Source organism: Arachis stenosperma, chromosome 3 (genome assembly GCF_014773155.1).
Source record: "Arachis stenosperma cultivar V10309 chromosome 3, arast.V10309.gnm1.PFL2, whole genome shotgun sequence".
Taxonomy (NCBI): domain Eukaryota; kingdom Viridiplantae; phylum Streptophyta; class Magnoliopsida; order Fabales; family Fabaceae; genus Arachis; species Arachis stenosperma.
Genome location: NC_080379.1, coordinates 104085825 through 104103725, shown reverse-complemented (window position 1 = coordinate 104103725; position 17901 = coordinate 104085825). Strand labels below are relative to the sequence as shown.

At 37.5% G+C, this 17901-nt stretch overlaps 1 non-coding gene across 1 annotated transcript; it reads left to right on the top strand.

Annotated features, from left to right (window-relative positions):
* The first annotated feature begins 15737 nt into the window (after positions 1–15737).
* Positions 15738–15845, top strand: LOC130971657 (small nucleolar RNA R71). Its single transcript, XR_009082867.1, has one exon. It is a non-coding gene; the product is annotated as a small nucleolar RNA R71 (small nucleolar RNA).
* Positions 15846–17901: the final 2056 nt, after the last annotated feature.

Here is a 17901-nt window from a genome sequence, read left to right as displayed (position 1 = left end):
TTAGTTTTTAGTTAAAATTCACTTTTCTGGGCTTTACTATGAGTTTGTGTGATTTTCTATGATTTCAGGTATTTTCTGGCTGAAATTGAGGGACCTGAGCAAAAATCTGATTCAGAGGCTGAAAAAGGACTGCAGATGCTGTTGGATTCTGACCTCCCTGCACTCGAAGTGGATTTTCTGGAGCTACAAAAGCCCAATTAGCGCGCTCTCAAATGTGTTGGAAAGTAGACATCCTGGGCTTTCCAGCAATGTATAATAGTCCATACTTTATCCGAGATTTGATGGCCCAAACCGGCATTGCAAATCAGCTTCAGAAATCCCGGCGTTAAACGCCGGAACTGGCACAAAAATTGGAGTTAAACGCCCAAACTGGCATAAAAGCTGGCGTTTAACTCCAGAAAACGTCTCTACATATGAAAGCTTCAATGCTCAGCCCAAGCACACACCAAGTGGACCCCGGAAGTGGATTTTTACGTCATTTACTTATTTCTGTATACCCTAGGTTACTAGTTCACTATTAATAGGACCTTTTGATATTGTATCTCTACCTCATGACATATTACACGTTTCTTATTGTATCTTCTACGGCATGAGTCTCTAAACCCCATGGTTGGGGGTGAGGAGCTCTGCTGTGTCTTGATGGATTAATGTAATTACTACTGTTTTTCATTCAATCACGCTTGCTTCTATTCTAAGATATCATTTGCACCCAAGAACATGATGAATGTGATGATTATGTGACGCTCATCATCATTCTCACTTATGACGCGTGCCTGACAACCACTTCCGTTCTACAAGCAAACAAGGCTTGAATGTTTATCTCTTAGATCCCTTAATCGGAATCTTCGTGGTATAAGCTAGAATTGATGGCGGCATTCAAGAGAATCCGGAAGGTCTAAACCTTGTCTGTGGTATTCTGAGTAGGATTCAATGATTGAATGACTGTGACGAGTTTCAAACTCCTGAAGGCTGGGCGTTAGTGACAGACGCAAAAGAATCATTGGATTCTATTCCAACCTGATTGAGAACCGACAGATGATTAGCCGTGCTGTGACAGAGCGCGTTGAACATTTTCACTGAGAGGATGGGAGGTAGCCATTGACAACGGTGAAACCCTACATACAGCTTGCCATGGAAGGAGCCTTGCGTGCATGAAGAAGAAGACAGTAGGAAAGCAGAGATTCAGAAGATAGAGCATCTCCAAAACCTCAACCTATTCTCCATTACTGCAAAACAAGTACTTATTTCATGTTCTTTTACCTTTCACAATCAAACCTGATAATTATTGATATCCTGACTAAGAGTTACAAGATAACCATAGCTTGCTTCAAGCCGACAATCTCCGTGGGATCGACCCTTACTCACGTAAGGTATTACTTGGACGACCCAGTGCACTTGCTGGTTAGTTGTGTGGAATTGCAAAAGTGTGATTGCAATTTCGTGCACCAGTTTTAAAGTTCAAAAATCAAATCTTTTCAAAATAAAAAATCTTATCTTTTTCAAAATTTTATCTTATCTTATTTCAAAAATTCAAATTTCAATTTTCAAAATTTAAAAATTTCAAATTTCAAAATTTAAACTCTAAAATCAAATCTTTTTCAAAAATCAAATTTCAAATCTTATATTTTTCAAATCATTTCAAATTCTTATCTTATCTTTTCTAATCTCAAATTTTAAAATCAAATCTTTGTCAAATCTTTTTAATTTCTTATCTTATCCTTTCTTATCTTTTCTAATTTAAATTTTGAATTTAAACCTTTTTATCTTATATCTTATCTTATTTTCAAATCTTTCTTAATTAATTACTTATCTTCTCTTTCCTTTTTCAAAACTTCCTAACTAATTCTTCTCTTTTATTTTTCGAAAATTCTCTTCTTCTTCTTCTCTCTCTTCTATTTTCAAAATTTCACTAACTAATTTTCAATTCTTTTTAATTAATTAACTTCAATTTTTGAAATTAATAAACAAATAAAATAAAAAAAATATTTTAATTCTTTTTTATCTTTTCTACTTTTAATTCTTCTCCTCTCTCATTTTCCATCTTCACTTTTCTATCTTCATCTTCTTTCTTCACATCTCACTGGGAGCCTTCTATACTCAAATCAGACATATAAGCTTCCTTTCTTTCTTTTCTTCTTTTCTTATTTATGACCAGGAACAAGGATAAAGAACCTCTCTTTAATCTTGATCCTGAACCTGAAAGGACTTTAAAGAGGAGCTTACAATAATCTAAAGCACAACACTCAAGAAGAAACCATTCAGTAAATTTTGAACATGAAATAGAAGACATGGCCGAACCTGAAGGAGAAGGAAGAATGGTTCTTGGTGACTTCACCATGCCTACCTTTGACTTTTATGGAAGAAGTATCTCTGTACCTGCCATTGGAGTTAACAATTTTGAGCTTAAGCCTGAGTTACTCTCTCTTCTGCAACAGAATTGCAAGTTCCATGGACTTCCAATGGAAGATCCACATCAGTTCTTAGCTGAATTTTTGCAAATCTGTGATACTGTTAAGACCAATGGAGTGAATCCTGAAGTCTACAAGCTTATGCTCTTTGCCTTTGTTGTAGGACACAGAGCTAAGATATGGTTGGATTCTCAACCAAAAGAGAGCTTAGACTCTTGGAAAAGCTGGTTAATGCTTTTCTGGCTAAATTCTTTCCCCCTCTAAGAATGAGCAAAATAAGAGTAGAAGTTCAAACCTTCAGACAAAGAGAAGGTGAATCCCTCTATGAAGCTTGGAAAAGATACAAGCAACTGATTAGGAGATGTCTTCCTGATATGCTCTCAGAATGGTCTATCATAGGCGTGTTCTATGATGGTCTGTCTGAGATGTCCAAAATTTCATTGGACAGCTCTGCAGGTGGATCACTCCACTTGAAGAAAACCCCTGCAGAAGCATGAGAACTCATTGAGATGGTTGCAAATAACCAATTTATGTACACCTTTGAGAGGAATCCTGTAAACCACGAAATCCCTCAAAAGAAAGGAGTTCTTGAAGTTGATACTCTGAATGCCATATTGGCTCAGAACAAGATGTTGACCCAGCAGGTCAATATGATCTCTCAGCATTTGATTGGAATGCAAACTGCAGCTGGCAGTACCCAAGAAGTATCTCTTGATGTAGATGCTTATGATCCTGACTAACCCACCATGGAGGAGGTGAATTACCTGGGAGAACCCTATAAAAACACCTACAATCCTTCATGGAGGAATCATCCTAACCTTTCATGGAAGGATCAATAGAAGCCTCAGCAAGGCTTCAATAATAATCAAGGTGGAAAGAACCAGAATAGATTCAACAACAGACCACCATTCCCATCTTCTCAAGGGAATATAGAGACCCCTAATAAGAGCCTTTTTGACTTAGTCACTCTTATTTCCAGCCTTTCTAAGATGACTCATAGTTTCATGACTAAAACAAGATCCTCCATTAGAAATTTAGAGGTACAAGTTGGTTAACTGAGCAAGAGGATCCCTGAGACTCCTCCTGACACTCTTCCAAGTAACACTGAAGTGAACCTAAGAGAAGAGTGCAAGGCCATCACCATTAAAGTAGAGGTCGAATCTGGAGAGGCTGGGAAGGCATTGAACACCAGTGAGGAAGATCTCACTGGGCGCCCAATCTGGCAGCAAGCCTGGCACGGAACGCCAGTGAAGAAGCCCTTACTAGGTGTTCAACGCGCATCATGGCAGCAGAGTTGGCGTTGAACGCCAGCCAGGAAGCACTGGCTGCGCGTTCAACGCCCAAATAGGCAGGAACTTTGGCGTTGAACTCCAGTGAGGAACCCCTCACTGGGCGTTCAACGCTCAACTAGATAGGGAAGCTGGCATTGAACACTAGCCAAGACATCCCTGCTGGGCGTCAACGCCCAAAATGATAAGAGAATTGGCGTTTTACACCAGTAAGGGTGTACAGCACGGGTGTTCAATGCCCAAAAAGCCAACAGAGCTAGCGTTAAATGCTAGTAAAAGCACACCCTCTGAGTGTTGAATTCCCACTCAAGAAACTCCTATCCAAGAACTAAAGGAAGCCAAGGCTCATATAAAGACCATAGAGGTTCCTTTGCATGCACTTCTACAATGCATGAGTTTTGATGAACACTCATCCTCTGAAGAGGATGAAGACACTAGGAAAAAGCAAGTTGCTCGGTACCTAGGAGCTCTCATGAAGCTGAATGCCAAGTTGTTTGGTACAAAGCCTTTGGAAGAAGTACCTCCATTGCCTTCCAAAGAACTCAATACTTTAGTTCAGCAGATGCTACCTCAGAAGCTTCCAGATCCTAGACGCTTTCTGATTCCTTGTACTATAGGCACCATGACCTTTGAGAAGGCTCTGTGTGACCTAGGGCCAAGTATAAACCTCATGCCACTCTCTGTAATGGAGAAGCTAGGCATCCTTGAGGTACAAGCTGCAAACATCTCACTAAAGATGGCAGACAAGTCAATGAAGAAAGCTATATGGCTTAGTAGAGGATGTCTTAGTAAAGATTGAAGAGCACTACATCCCTGCAAACTTCATAGTCTTGGACATAGGAGAGGATGAGGATGACTCTATCATTCTCGAAAGACCTTTCCTAGCTACTGCAAATGCCATAATTAATGTGGCAAAGGGAGAAATGGTTTTCCAACTAGGAGAGGACTACATCTATCTGAAGCAGAGGAGATTAATGACCGTGGCCATACGACGTTAATCACATATAGCCTGCCATAGAAGAAATCATTCACAAGGAAAGGAGGCAGTAATACCAGAGTTAATTCATAAAGACAAAGCAACTCCAATCATTAACTATCTTCCTATTACTAATTCCCTTCAAATTCACAAAGTATTTTATACACTATTTCTCATATGCATTCAAACCAACAACTTCTTGATTTCTCCTGACTAAGACTTGCAAGATAACCATAGCTTGCTTCAAACTACAATCCTCGTGGGATCGACCATGACTCGCTCAGGTATTACTTGGATGACCCAGTGCACTTGCTGGTACAATTGTACGAAGTGTGGGGATTCGTGCACCAACTAACCTTGACACATAACCCTTTTCCTAAGAAATCAACCACTTCATTAGTTAATCTTATCATTCTTCATTTCATTTCATTGTGCCCAAACCATTAAAGAAAAGAAAAGAAAGGAAACGTGAATCAAACTAAAACCATGACACCTCGTTAGTTTCATTCATTAAATGTCATATAATCATATAATCATCTTCAATTGGCTTCATTTCTTTTTCTTTCATACGATAAGAGAGAGAGAGAGAGAGACCAAATTTTCATGGAGAAAATGGTAGCCCCCACTAAAATTTTGGCTTTGATTTTTTATGATTCGTAACACCAATAAAAAATCTAACCTGAATGAAGTGTTCATATCTTCCTCCTCTACACAATGGTGTCACTTTTATCCGGTAAAAGTTAACTGTGACATAGCTCCCCTTCCCCTTGAAGTTTGACCTTTTGGTGTTCTTGGTGGAGGAATCGATTTCTGGCGTTTTCTTCTTTGGCTGCTCGGTGAAAAAGCTTCTCCAGAGTTTTGAGTATTTTGATTTTGTACAGAGGTAGGGTTTGGTAAATTTGTACCAATTAAGTGTGTTTATTATGAGTGATTGTCAGATTGATGATGTTTGTATGAGATTGATTTGTGTTTATGTTGAATTTTTTTGATATATTATTGCTTTGTTGAATTTTGGTTCGGCTATCATGAAACAACCCAGAACCGAGAGGGTTTTGATGATGTTTGGGGCTGTCTTTAAGTGAGAAAAACCTGATAAAATTGATGAGAAATTAGAGAGATTTGATAACCGAGAGATTTAATTAAAAGCTGTGAAAAATCGTAACCGAAAAGCTTGAAAAACGGATTTAAAATCAAGAATATATTTTAGTTTTGAAAGAGTGTTTATCACCAACACAAATATTATTTTTGAATATGAAAATATAGTTTGATAAAAGATCAGAGTTAAAAGATAGTAATTATATAGGTTTTGGGGGTATTTTGAGTACAAAGTAAAAGTTCCGGAGCAAACCAGATATTTTATAAGAGTTCAGGGTTATTTCTAGAGATATGAAATTAAATTAGTAACTTTTCTAAATATGAAATTAAAATTAGTAATTTTATAAAATATTGGGTTAAAAAGTAAAATATTTAAAAGCTTGACGTTGGAATATAATTCCTAAAAGCTTAAAGAATAGAATATTAATAAGCAGGTTTTGATATAAAAATAATAATATTAAACTCTTTTATTATTAATAGTAGCATTACTTGTATCAATATTATGTATTAGTATTTTATTTAAAAGATATTATTTTATTTAAGATATACTAAAAGGGTAAGCAGAAAACTATCCCAAAACTTTAGAAAGACAAATCTAAATTAAGAATCTTTAATTATTCTCTTTCCAAAAGACACTTAGGAAAAGGCGAGGGAATAATGCGAAGATAATTTGCATTGTGGAATGATAAGAAAAGAAAAGAAGGAAAGAATAAAAAGAAAAGGAGATAAGTAGAGATAGTGTTTGGCACTAAGAACGAGCTGAGATGATTGTTTACCTGCTAAAAATGAGCAGCGATATAGTGGTGAGTCCATCGAGATTTGCTTTCCAGAGATACGTTGGTCAATCCCGGGAATGGTTGCACCTGTAAGACTGAGGTTGCTTATAAAGGTTATCAATACATACATTGGCTAGAGAGAGCCTCACCTATAAGACCGATGTTGCTTATAGAGGTTATGTTTGCATACATTGGCTAAAGAGACTCACACCTGTAAGATAGTGGTTGCAAACAGAGGTTATAATACTGAAAGCCAAACTCAGACAAAGGTTGCTAAGTTAAGTAAGAATATAATTCAATAAATAATAGAGAATAAAAGAATCAAAAGAAACAAAATAATTTCTACCACAGGAGAGCAGAGCACAAAAAAGAAAAGAATGTATTAACTAAAAGGATCTTTGCCATTGGAGAGCAGAGGGCAAAGATAAAGAAAAAAAGCTTTAAAAGACTGCCTGCCACAGGAGAGCAGATGCGACCTTGTTTTGGCCTTAGTGCCAAATGTATAGTGGGAATGCCCACACACTGAGAACTGTTTTCCAGATGTAAGCATATTGAAATACATTAAAAAGTCATATTGTATGCAGCCTGGCCGTAAGACTTATATGCACATTGTATGCGTCTGGAAAGCCATATCTGGGACTTATGCCTGGGTAATATCAGGAGCGGGTAGGCAACCGACACATAAGCTAATGGCCTGCATAGGATAGACATGCACATACTTGTTTGCACATACTTATCTGTGATATGTGTTTTTTGTGATTGTGTGTGTGTGCACTTCTTGACAAATGATTTTCTCTATATCTCTGGTTTATTAAAGTTGTTTGTATTATGAGGTTTGTTGCTATTGGCCATCTATTGAAGATTGTAAGTATTATGTTGTGGAATTTCTGTGTAACAAATAATAAAATGAACATAACTATACACCCCGACCCTAGTAAGAACTCTCCAGTTCTTACCCCATATTTCACCCCTTTCAGCTACACTTGCGAAGGTTTACTGCGGAGTTATAGGAGCATAGAAGATTATGTTTACGAGTTGAGTTGTTAGAATTTATTTTTTCCTCCTCGTTTATTCTTTTGGTTTTTAGAGGGGTAGGACTTGTAATTGAGGTTCTTTGAATAAGTCTATGTATATAAAGCTATGTGAATGTATATACTTTTGTGATTAAGTTATTTAAAATAAAGTCTCCTTTCATTTTCTTAATTAAAGTTTTGATTCGTATTCATGAAGGCTCAATATTAAATAAAAATAGTATATAATAAGAAGGTTTAGAGGTATGTAACGCTTGAGCTTTTGGTACGATCGTGAGGTGCTAAAAGTTAGGGTGTTACATGGTGATAGAGCGGAGGATGGCTCTTGTTTTACTTTTGTTTTATTATTGTAGAATCTCTCTTTTTTGTATATTGTTGCCTTAGAGGCTTTTACTTTGAAACCTTGAGAGATAGGGTGTTAGCTGTTTTATTATCAAAACTCTGATGTATCTTTTGTTTAAACTAGTCGGTCTAAACTCCGCGGGCTGTGGCTAGTTCCTTTCTGGCTGGATATATATATATATATATATATATATATATATATATATATATATATATATATATATATATATATTATAACTTGTTTACTTTATTTACTACCTTGTATATCTTGGAGCTTTTGCAAGGTTTTATGTATTTTATTCTTATTCGTCCCTTCGTGTTTCATTTAACGTGTGTATACGCTTCACGCTTTGTATCTCTGTTTTGTATGTGTCTGATCTTCTATTCCTTTCATCGGGTTTCTACTTTTATTATTTCTTGGTTATATACTATTTTATGAGCTTTAGAACTCTTGTGATACTTTATCGCCTTTGCTTTACAGTTACAGGGTAAAGCTTAGTGTGATAGTGTATTAAATTTAGTGATATCAGAGTGGTTCATCCTCATGAGCCTGAGGGATAGACCGATTGTGCTTCATTACATTCTCTGAGTTGTTTTTCTTTTATTTTGTTTAGGATATCTGCTTGATATGCATGGCATGCTTGTTTGTGAGTACCTTTTTGGAACAATTGAAGCACTAAGCTTGAGGTATTGAGAATGATCACCTTGATACCAATTATTTGGTGTGGACAGGACCTGAATGGCAACCCGTGGATGAGGTCGATCATGTACTCGTAGAGAGAATAAGAATAATCCATTAATTGATAACCATAATGAATCCATGGCGGCAATGACTAACTTAGCTAACACTATGCAAGCGAGTGCTGCTGCAACGAGTCAGGCTATGGAAAAGATGGGTCGACCAATCGGAAATGAGAATGGAGACATAAAAGGGACTGGAAATAACTTAGGTGGTGTCTTTATGACTTTAGCCGCTTTCATGAAGGTGAACCCGTCAATTTTCAAGGGATCAACGGACCCTACTAAAGCAGAAAACTGATTCCATGCTATGGAGCATGCATTGCAATCTCAGCATGTCCTAGACAATCAGTTCGTCAAGTTTATGACATATCAATTAGTGGGAGAAGCTCAGCACTGGTGGCAAGGATAGTGTCAATTAATGTACATGGTGCGCGAAATTGTGATCATCAACAATGGTGCTGCCAATAAACTTGGAGCTCTCAAACGTGAATCACACTTTGTCACAACTTTGCACAACTAACCAGCAAGTGCACTGGGTCGTCCAAGTAATACCTTAGGTGAGTAAGGGTCGATCCCACGGAGATTGTTGGTATGAAGAAAGCTATGGTCATCTTGTAAATCTCAGTTAGGCGGATTCAAATGGTTATAATGGTTTTCGAATATAAGAATAAATAAAGCATAAAATAAAGATAGAGATACTTATGTAATTCATTGGTGGGAATTTCAGATAAGTGCATGAAGATGCTGTGTTCCTTCTAAATCTCTGCTTTCTTACTACTTCATCCAGTTATTCTTACTCCTTTCTTTGACAAGCTGTCTGTTGGGTTTCACCGTTGTCAATGGCTACCTCCCGTCCTCTCAGTGAAAATGGTCCAAATGCTCTGTCACAGCACGGCTAATCATCTGTCGGTTCTCGATCATGTCAGAATAAGATCCATTGATCCTTTTGCGTCTGTCACTACGCCCAACACTCGCGAGTTTGAAGCTTGTCACAGTCATTCAATCCCTAAATCCTACTCGGAATACCACAGACAAAGTTTAGACTTTCCGGATTCTCAATAATGTTGTCAATAAATTCTAGCTTATACCACGAAGACTTTGATTAAGGAATCCAAGAGATACTCATTCAATCGAAAGTAGAACGGAGGTGGTTGTCAGGCACGCGCTCATAGGTTGAGAATGGTGATGAGTGTCAGGCACGCGTTCATAAGGACGGATGATGATGAGTGTCACGGATCATCACATCCATCAGGTTGAAGTGCAGCGAATATCTTAGAATAAGAATAAGCTTGAATTGAATAGAAGAACAATAGTAATTGCATTAATTCTTAAGGTACAGCAGAGCTCCACAGCTTAATCTATGGTGTGTAGAAACCGCACCGTTGAAAATACATAATGATAGTCCAGGCATGGCCGAATGGCCAGCCTCCCTAAAATGGCATATGAAATCAAAAATAAGGGAAAAGGACTCGGTCAAAAGACTAATGGTCTATGAGACACCTAATATAATAGTAAAAAGTTCTATTTATACTAAACTAGTTACTAGGGTTTATAGAAATATGTCTTAGTGCAGAAATCCACTTCCAGGGCCCACTTTGGTATGTCCTTGGGCTGAGCTTGAGCTTTACACGTGCAGAGGCTTCTCTTGGGGTTAAACACCAAGTTGTAACGTGTTTTTGGCGTTTAACTCTGGTTCGTGACGTGTTTCTGGCGTTTTACTCCAGAATGCAGCATGGAACTGGCGTTGAACGCCAGTTTACGTCATCTAAGCTCAAACAAAGTATGAACTATTATATATTGCTGGAAAACCCTGAATGTCTACTTTCCAACGCAGTTGAGAGAGCGCCATTTAGAGTTCTGTAGCTCCAGAAAATCCATTTCGAGTGCAGGGAGGTTAGAATCCAACAGCATCAGCAGTCCTTTGTCAGCCTCCTATCGGATTTTTGCTCAGGTCCCTCAATTTTAGCCAGAAAGTACTTGAAATCACAGAAAAACACACAAACTTAAAGTAAAGTCCAGAAATGTGAATTTTGCATAAAAACTAATAAAAACAACCCTAAAAGTAGCTAGATCCTACTAAAAACTACCTAAAAACAATGCCAAAAAGTGTATAAATTATCCGCTCATCACAACACCAAACTTAAATTGTTGCTTGTCCCTAAGCAACTGAAAATCAAATAGGATAAAAAGAAGAGAATATACTATAAATCTCAAACTATCAATGAATCTTAGTTCTAATTAGATGAGCTGGACTTGTAGCTTTTTGCTTCTAAACAGTTTTGGCATCTCACTTTATCCTTTGAAGTTTAGAATGATTGGCATCTCTAGGAACTCAGAATTCAGACAGTGTTATTAATTCTCCTAGTTAAGTATGTTGATTCTTGAACACAGCTACTTTTATGAGTCTTGGCCGTGGCCTTAAGCACTTTGTTTTCCAGTATTACCACCGGATACATAAGTGCTACAGACACATGACTGGGTGAACCTTTTCAGATTGTGACTCAGCTTTGCTAAAGTCCCCAGTTAGAGGTGTCCAGAGCTCTTAAGCACACTCTTTTTGCTTTGGATCACGACTTTAACCACTCAGTCTCAAGCTTTTCACTTGGACCTGCATGCCACAAGCACATGGTTAGGGACAGCTTGATTTAGCCGCTTAGGCATGGATTTATTTCCTTGGGCCCTCCTATCCATTGATGCTCAAAGCCTTGGATCCTTTTTACCCTTGCCTTTTCGTTTTAAGGGCTATTGGCTTTTTCTACTTGCTTTTTCTTTTTCTTTTATATTTTTTTTTCAATTTTTTTTGCAAGCTTTGTTCTTCACTGCTTTTTCTTGTTTCAAGAATCAATTTTATGATTTTCCAGATTATCAATATCATTTTTCTTATTCATCATTCTTTCAAGAGCCAACAATTTTAACATTCATAAACAACAAGATAAAAAATATGCACTGTTCAAGCATTCATTCAGAAAACAAAAAGTATTGTCACCACATCAATATAATTAAACTAATTTCAAGGATGAATTCGAAACTCATGTACTTCTTGTTCTTTTGAATTAAAAACATTTTTTTATTTAAGAAAGGTGAAGGATTCATGGAATTATTCATAGCCTTAAGACATAGTTACTAAATACTAATGATTATGTAATAAAGACACAAACATAGACAAACATGAAGCTCAAAAACCGAAAAACAGAGAGATAAGAACAAGGAAGTTAAGGAATGAGTCTACCTTAGTGATGGTGGCGCCTTCTCCTTGAAGGACCAATGGTGTTCTTGAGCTCCTCTATGTCTCTTCCTTGCCTTTGTTGCTCCTCCTTCACAGCTCTTTGATCTTCCCTAATCTCATTGAGAATGATGGAGTGTTCTTGGTGTTCCACCCTTAATTGGTTCATGTCATGACTCAATCCTTCTAGAGAAGTGTTGAGTTGTTCCCAATAGTTGTTTGGAGGAAAATGCATCTCTTGAGGCATCTCAGGGATTTCTTGATGATGAGCTTCCTCATACGTCTCTTGAGATCCATGAATAGGCTCTGTTGTTTGCTCCATCCTCTTCTTAGTGATGGGCTTGTCCTCTTCAATGATGATGTCTCCTTCTATGACAACTCCAGCTAAGTAGCATAGATGACAAATGAGATGATGAAAAGCTAGCCTTGCCAAGGTGGAGGGCTTTTCGGCTACTTTGTAGAGTTCTAGAGGGATGATTTCATGAACTTCTACTTCCTTTCCAATCATGATGCTATGGATCATGATGGCCCGATCCACAGTCACTTTAGATCGGTTGCTAGTAGGGATGATGGAGCGTTGAATGAACTCCAACCATCCTCTAGCCACAGGCTTAAGGTCCAGTCTTCTCAATTGAACCGGCTTGCCTTTTGAGTCTCTTTTCCATTGAGCTCCTTCCACACATATGTCCATGAGGACTTGGTCCAACCTTTGATCAAAGTTGACCCTTCTAGTGTAGGGGCGTGCGTCTTCTTGCATCATAGGCAAGTTGAACGCCAACCTTACGTTCTCCGAACTGAAATCTAAGCGTTTCTCCCGAACTATTGTAAGCCAATTCTTTGGGTTTGGGTTCATGCTTTGATCATGGTTCCTAGTGATCCATGCATTTGCATAGAACTCTTGAAACATTAAGATTCCGACTTGTTGAATGGGGTTAGTAAGAACTTTCCAACCTCTTCTTTGGATCTCATGTCGGATCTCCAGATACTCATTTATCTTGAGCATGAAAGGGACCTCAGGGATCACCTTCTTTTTGGCCACGACTTCATAGAAGTGGTCTTGATGGGCTTTTGAGATGAATCTCTCCATCTCCCATGACTCAGAGATGAAAGCTTTTGTCTTTCCTTTCCTCTTTCTAGAGGTTTCTCCGACCTTAGGTGGCATCAATGGTTATGGAAAAACAAAAAAAAGCTATGCTTTTACCATACCAAACATAGAATGTTGCTCATCCTCGAGCGAAAGAAGAAAGAATAGATGAAGAAGAAGAAGATATGGAGGAGAGGGAGATGGATGTGTATTCGGCCAAGGGGGAGAAGAGAGGGTTGTGTTGTGTGAAAATGAAGAAGGAAAAAGGGGTTTATATAGTGGAGGGAGAGGGGTTAGGGTTCGGTCATTTAGGGTGGGATTGGGTGGGAAAGAGATTTTGAATTTGAAGGTAGGTGGGGTTTATGGGGAAGAATGGATGGATGTGAGTGGTGAAGAGGTGATGGGGAAGAGTGATTGAGGTGATTGGTGAATGATGTTTGGGGAAGAGTGTTATGAAAGGGTGTGAGAGAGAGGGAGAGTGTAAGTGGGGATCCTATGGGGTCCACAGATCCTGAGGTGATCCTGTAGGGTACACAGATCTTGAGGTGTCAAGGATTTCTCATCCCTGCACCCTTTAGGTATGTAAAACGCCCTCTATATGCAATCCTGGCATTTAACGCCAGACTGCAGCATTTTTCTGGCATTAAACGCCACTTCCATGCTTGTTTTGGGCATTCAACGCCAATCTGCAGCATGTTTCTGGCGTTGAACGCCACTTCCATGCTTGTTTCTGGTGTTTAACGCCAGCTCTCCTCAGGGTGTAATCCTGGCGTTTAAATGCCAGATTGCTGCTTGTTTCTGGCATTCAACGCCAGCTTCATGCTCTATTCTAGCGTTAAACACCAGCCAGATGCTCCTTACTGGCGTTTAAACGCCAGTAAGCTCTTCCTCCAGGGTGTGCTTTTTCTTCTGCTGTTTTTGATTCTATTTTTAATTTTTGCAATTGTTTTGTGACTCCACATGATCATAAACCTAATAAAACATAAAAGAACAATAGACATATAGATAAATAAAAATTGGGTTGCCTCTTAATAAGCGTTTCTTTAATGTCAATAGCTTGACAGTGAGCTCTCATGGAGCTTCACAGATGTTCAGAGCATTGTTTGGACCTCCCAACACCAAACTTAGAGTTTGAATGTGGGGGTTCAACACCAAACTTAGAGTTTGGTTGTGGCCTCCTAACACCAAACTTAGAGTTTGATTATGGGGGCTTTGTTTGACTCTGTATTGAGAGAAGCTTATCGTGCCTCTTTTCCATGGTTGCAGAGGAAGAACCTTGAGCTTTAAACATAAGGTAGTCCCCATTCAATTGAAGGACTAGCTCTCCTTTGTCAATATCAATCACAGCTTTTGCTGTGGCTAGGAAGGGTCTTCCAAGAATGATTGATTGATTCTCATCCTTCCCAGTATCTAAGATTATGAAGTCAGCAGGGATGTAAAGGCCTTTAACCTTCACTAACACGTCCTCTACTAATCCATAAGCTTATTTTATTGACTTGTCTGCCATCTCTAATGAGTTTCTTGCAGCTTGTACCCCAAAGATCCCCAACTTCTCCATTACAGAGAGTGGCATAAGATTTATACCTAACTCCAAGTCACACAGATCCTTCTCAAAGGTCATGGTGCCTATGGTATAGGGTATTAAAAATTTACCAGGGTCCTGTTTCTTTTGAGGTAAAGTTTGCTAAACCCATGTATTTTGTTCACTAATGAGCAAGGGAGGTTCATCTTTCCAAGTCTCATTACTAATCAACTTGGCATTCAGCTTCATGATGGATCCTAGATATTGAGCAACTTTCTCTTCAGTTACATCTTCATCCTCTTCAGAGGAAGAATATTTTTCAGAGCTCATGAATGGTAAAAGGAGGTTTAATGGAATCTATATGGTCTCTAGGTGAGCCTCAGATTCCTTAGGTTCCTCAGTTTGGAACTTTTTTTTGTTCAGAGGACGTCCCAGGAGGTCTTCCTCACTGGGATTCACGTCCTTCTCCTCCTTTGTGCATTCGGCCATATTGATTATATCAATGGCCTTGCACTCTCTTTTTGGATTCTCCTCTGTATTACTTGGGAGAGTACTAGGAGGAGTTTCAGTGATTTTCTTACTCAGCTGACCCACTTGTGCCTCCAAATTTCTAATGGAGGACCTTGTTTCAGTCATGAAACTTAAAGTGGCCTTAGATAGATCAAAGACTATGTTTGCTAAGCTAGAGGGACTCTGCTCAGAATTCTCTGTCTGTTGCTGAGAAGATGATGGAAAAGGCTTGCTATTGCTAAACCTGTTTCTTCCACCATTTTTAAAGCCTTGTTGAGGCTTTTGTTGATCCTTCCATGAGAAATTTGGATGATTTTTCCATGAGGAATTATAGGTGTTCCCATAGGGTTCACCCATGTAATTCACCTCTGCTATTGCAGGGTTCTTAGGATCATAAGCTTCTTCTTCAGAAGATGCCTCTTTAGTACTGTTGGATGCATTTTGCCATCCATTCAGACTCTGAGAAATCATGTTAACTTGCTGAGTCAACATTTTATTCTGAGCCAATATGACATTCAGATCTTCAACTTCAAGAATTCCCTTCCTCTGGGCATCCCATTATTCACAGGATTCCTTTCAGAAGTGTACATGAACTGGTTATTTACAACTATGTCAATGAGTTCTTGAGCTTCTGCAGGCATTTTCTTTAGGTGAATGGATCCACCTACAGAATGGTCCAGTGACATATGTGAGAACTCAGATAGACCATCATAGAATATATCCAAAATGGTCCACTCTGAAAGCATATCAGAAGGACACTTTTTGGTCAACTGCTTGTATCTTTCCCAAGCTTCATAGAGGGATTCACCATCTTTTTGCTTGAAGGTCTGAACATCCACTCTAAGCTTGCTCAGCTTTTGAGGAGGAAAGAACTTAGCCAAGAAGGCCGTGACCAGCTTATCCCAAGAGTCCAGGCTATCTTTAGGTTGTGAGTCCAACCATGTTCTAGCTCTGTCTCTTATAGCAAAAGGGAAAAACATGAGCCTGTAGACTTCAGGATCTACTCTATTAGTCTTAACAGTATCACAGATCTGCAAGAATTCAGTTAAGAACTGAAAGGGATCTTCTGATGGAAGTCCATGGAACTTGCAGTTCTGTTGCATCAGAGTAACTAGTTGAGGCTTCAGCTCAAAATTGTTTGCTCCAATTGCAGGGATTGAGATGCTTCTTCCATAAAAATTGGAAGTATGTGTAGTATAATCACCAAGCATCCTCCTTGCGCCTCCACCATTGTTATTGGGTTCGGCCATGTCTTCGTTTTTGAGATTCTCTGTAAGGTTTTCTCTATTTTGTTGTGCTTTAGCTTCTCTTAGCTTCTTCTTCAGAGTCCTTTCAGGTTCAGGATCTGCTTCAACAAGAATGTCCTTGTCCTTTCTCCTGCTCATATGAAAAAGAAGAAAACAAAAAAGGAAGAGGAATCCTCTATGTCACAGTATAAAGATTCCTTTATGTGAGTAGATGAAGAAGAGAATAGAAGAAAGATGAGAAAAATTCGAACATAGAGGAGAAGAGAGGGTTCGAATTTTTTAGATGAAGAGAAGTGTTAGTAAATGAATAAATAAATAGAAGAAGATGAGAGAGAGAGAATTTCAAAAATTATTTTCGAAAAAAAGGTTAGTATTTTTTGAAAATTAAGAGAAGAAATAAAATTAAAATTAAAATTTGAAATAATTAGTTAATTAAAAAGAATTTTGAAAAAGGGTGAGGAATTTTCGAAAATTAGAGAAAAAAAGTAGTTAGGTGGTTTTGAAAAAGATAAGAAACAAACAAAAAGTCAATTAGTTAGTTGAAAAAGATTTGAAAATCAATTTTGAAAAGATAAGGAGTTAGAAAAGATTTTTGAAATTGATTTTGAAAAAGATATGATTTGAAAAAGATATTTTGAAAAAGATATGATTGAAAAAGATATTTTGGAAAAGAATTGATTTTTAAAATTAAAATTGATTACTTGACTAACAAGAAACTAAAAGATATGATTCTAGAATTTAAAGATTGAACCTTTCTTAACAAGAAAGTAACAAACTTCAAATTTTTGAATCAATCACATTAATTGTTAGTAAAGTTTTCAAAATTTTGAAATAAAGATAAGAAAAAGATTTTGAAAATCAATTAAAAAATATTTTTGAAAATGTAAAAGAAAAATGAAAAAGATTAGATTTTTGAAAAAGTTTTGAAAAGATAAGATTTTAAAAAATGAAATCTTGACTTGATTAACAAGAAACAACTTATTTTAAAAAATATTTGACTAAGTGAACCTAAAGATTTCGAAATTTATGAGACAAATAAGGAAAAGATATTTTTTTGATTTTTTTGAATTTTTAATGATGAGAGAGAAAAACACAAATATGATCCAAAACATGAAAATTTTAGATCAAAACCAATGATGCATGCAAGAACACTATGAATGTCAAGATGAACACCAAGAACACTTTGAAGATTAAGATGAACATCAAGACATATTTTTGAAAAATTTTCAAGAGAGGAAAACATGCAAGACACCAAACTTAGAGATTTTTCATGCTTAGATACTATGAATGCAAAAATGCATATGAAAAACAACAAAAGACACAAAACAAGAAAATATGAAGATCAAACAAGAAAACTTACCAAGAATAAAATTATTAATTTTTTTTCGAAAATAATCTTTAGAAAAATGAAAAAGAAAAATTTTTTAAAGATTTTTTGAAAAATTTTTGAAAATAAAATTACCTAATCTGAGCAACAAGATGAACCGTCAGTTGTCCAAACTCAAACAATCCCCGGCAACGGCGCCAAAAACTTAGAAAGGAGTGACAAAGATTGGATAAAAGCAGTAGGAAAGCAGAGATTCGGAAGGAACACAGCACTTCCATACACTTATCTGAAATCCCCACCATTGAATTACATGAGTAACTCTATCCTATT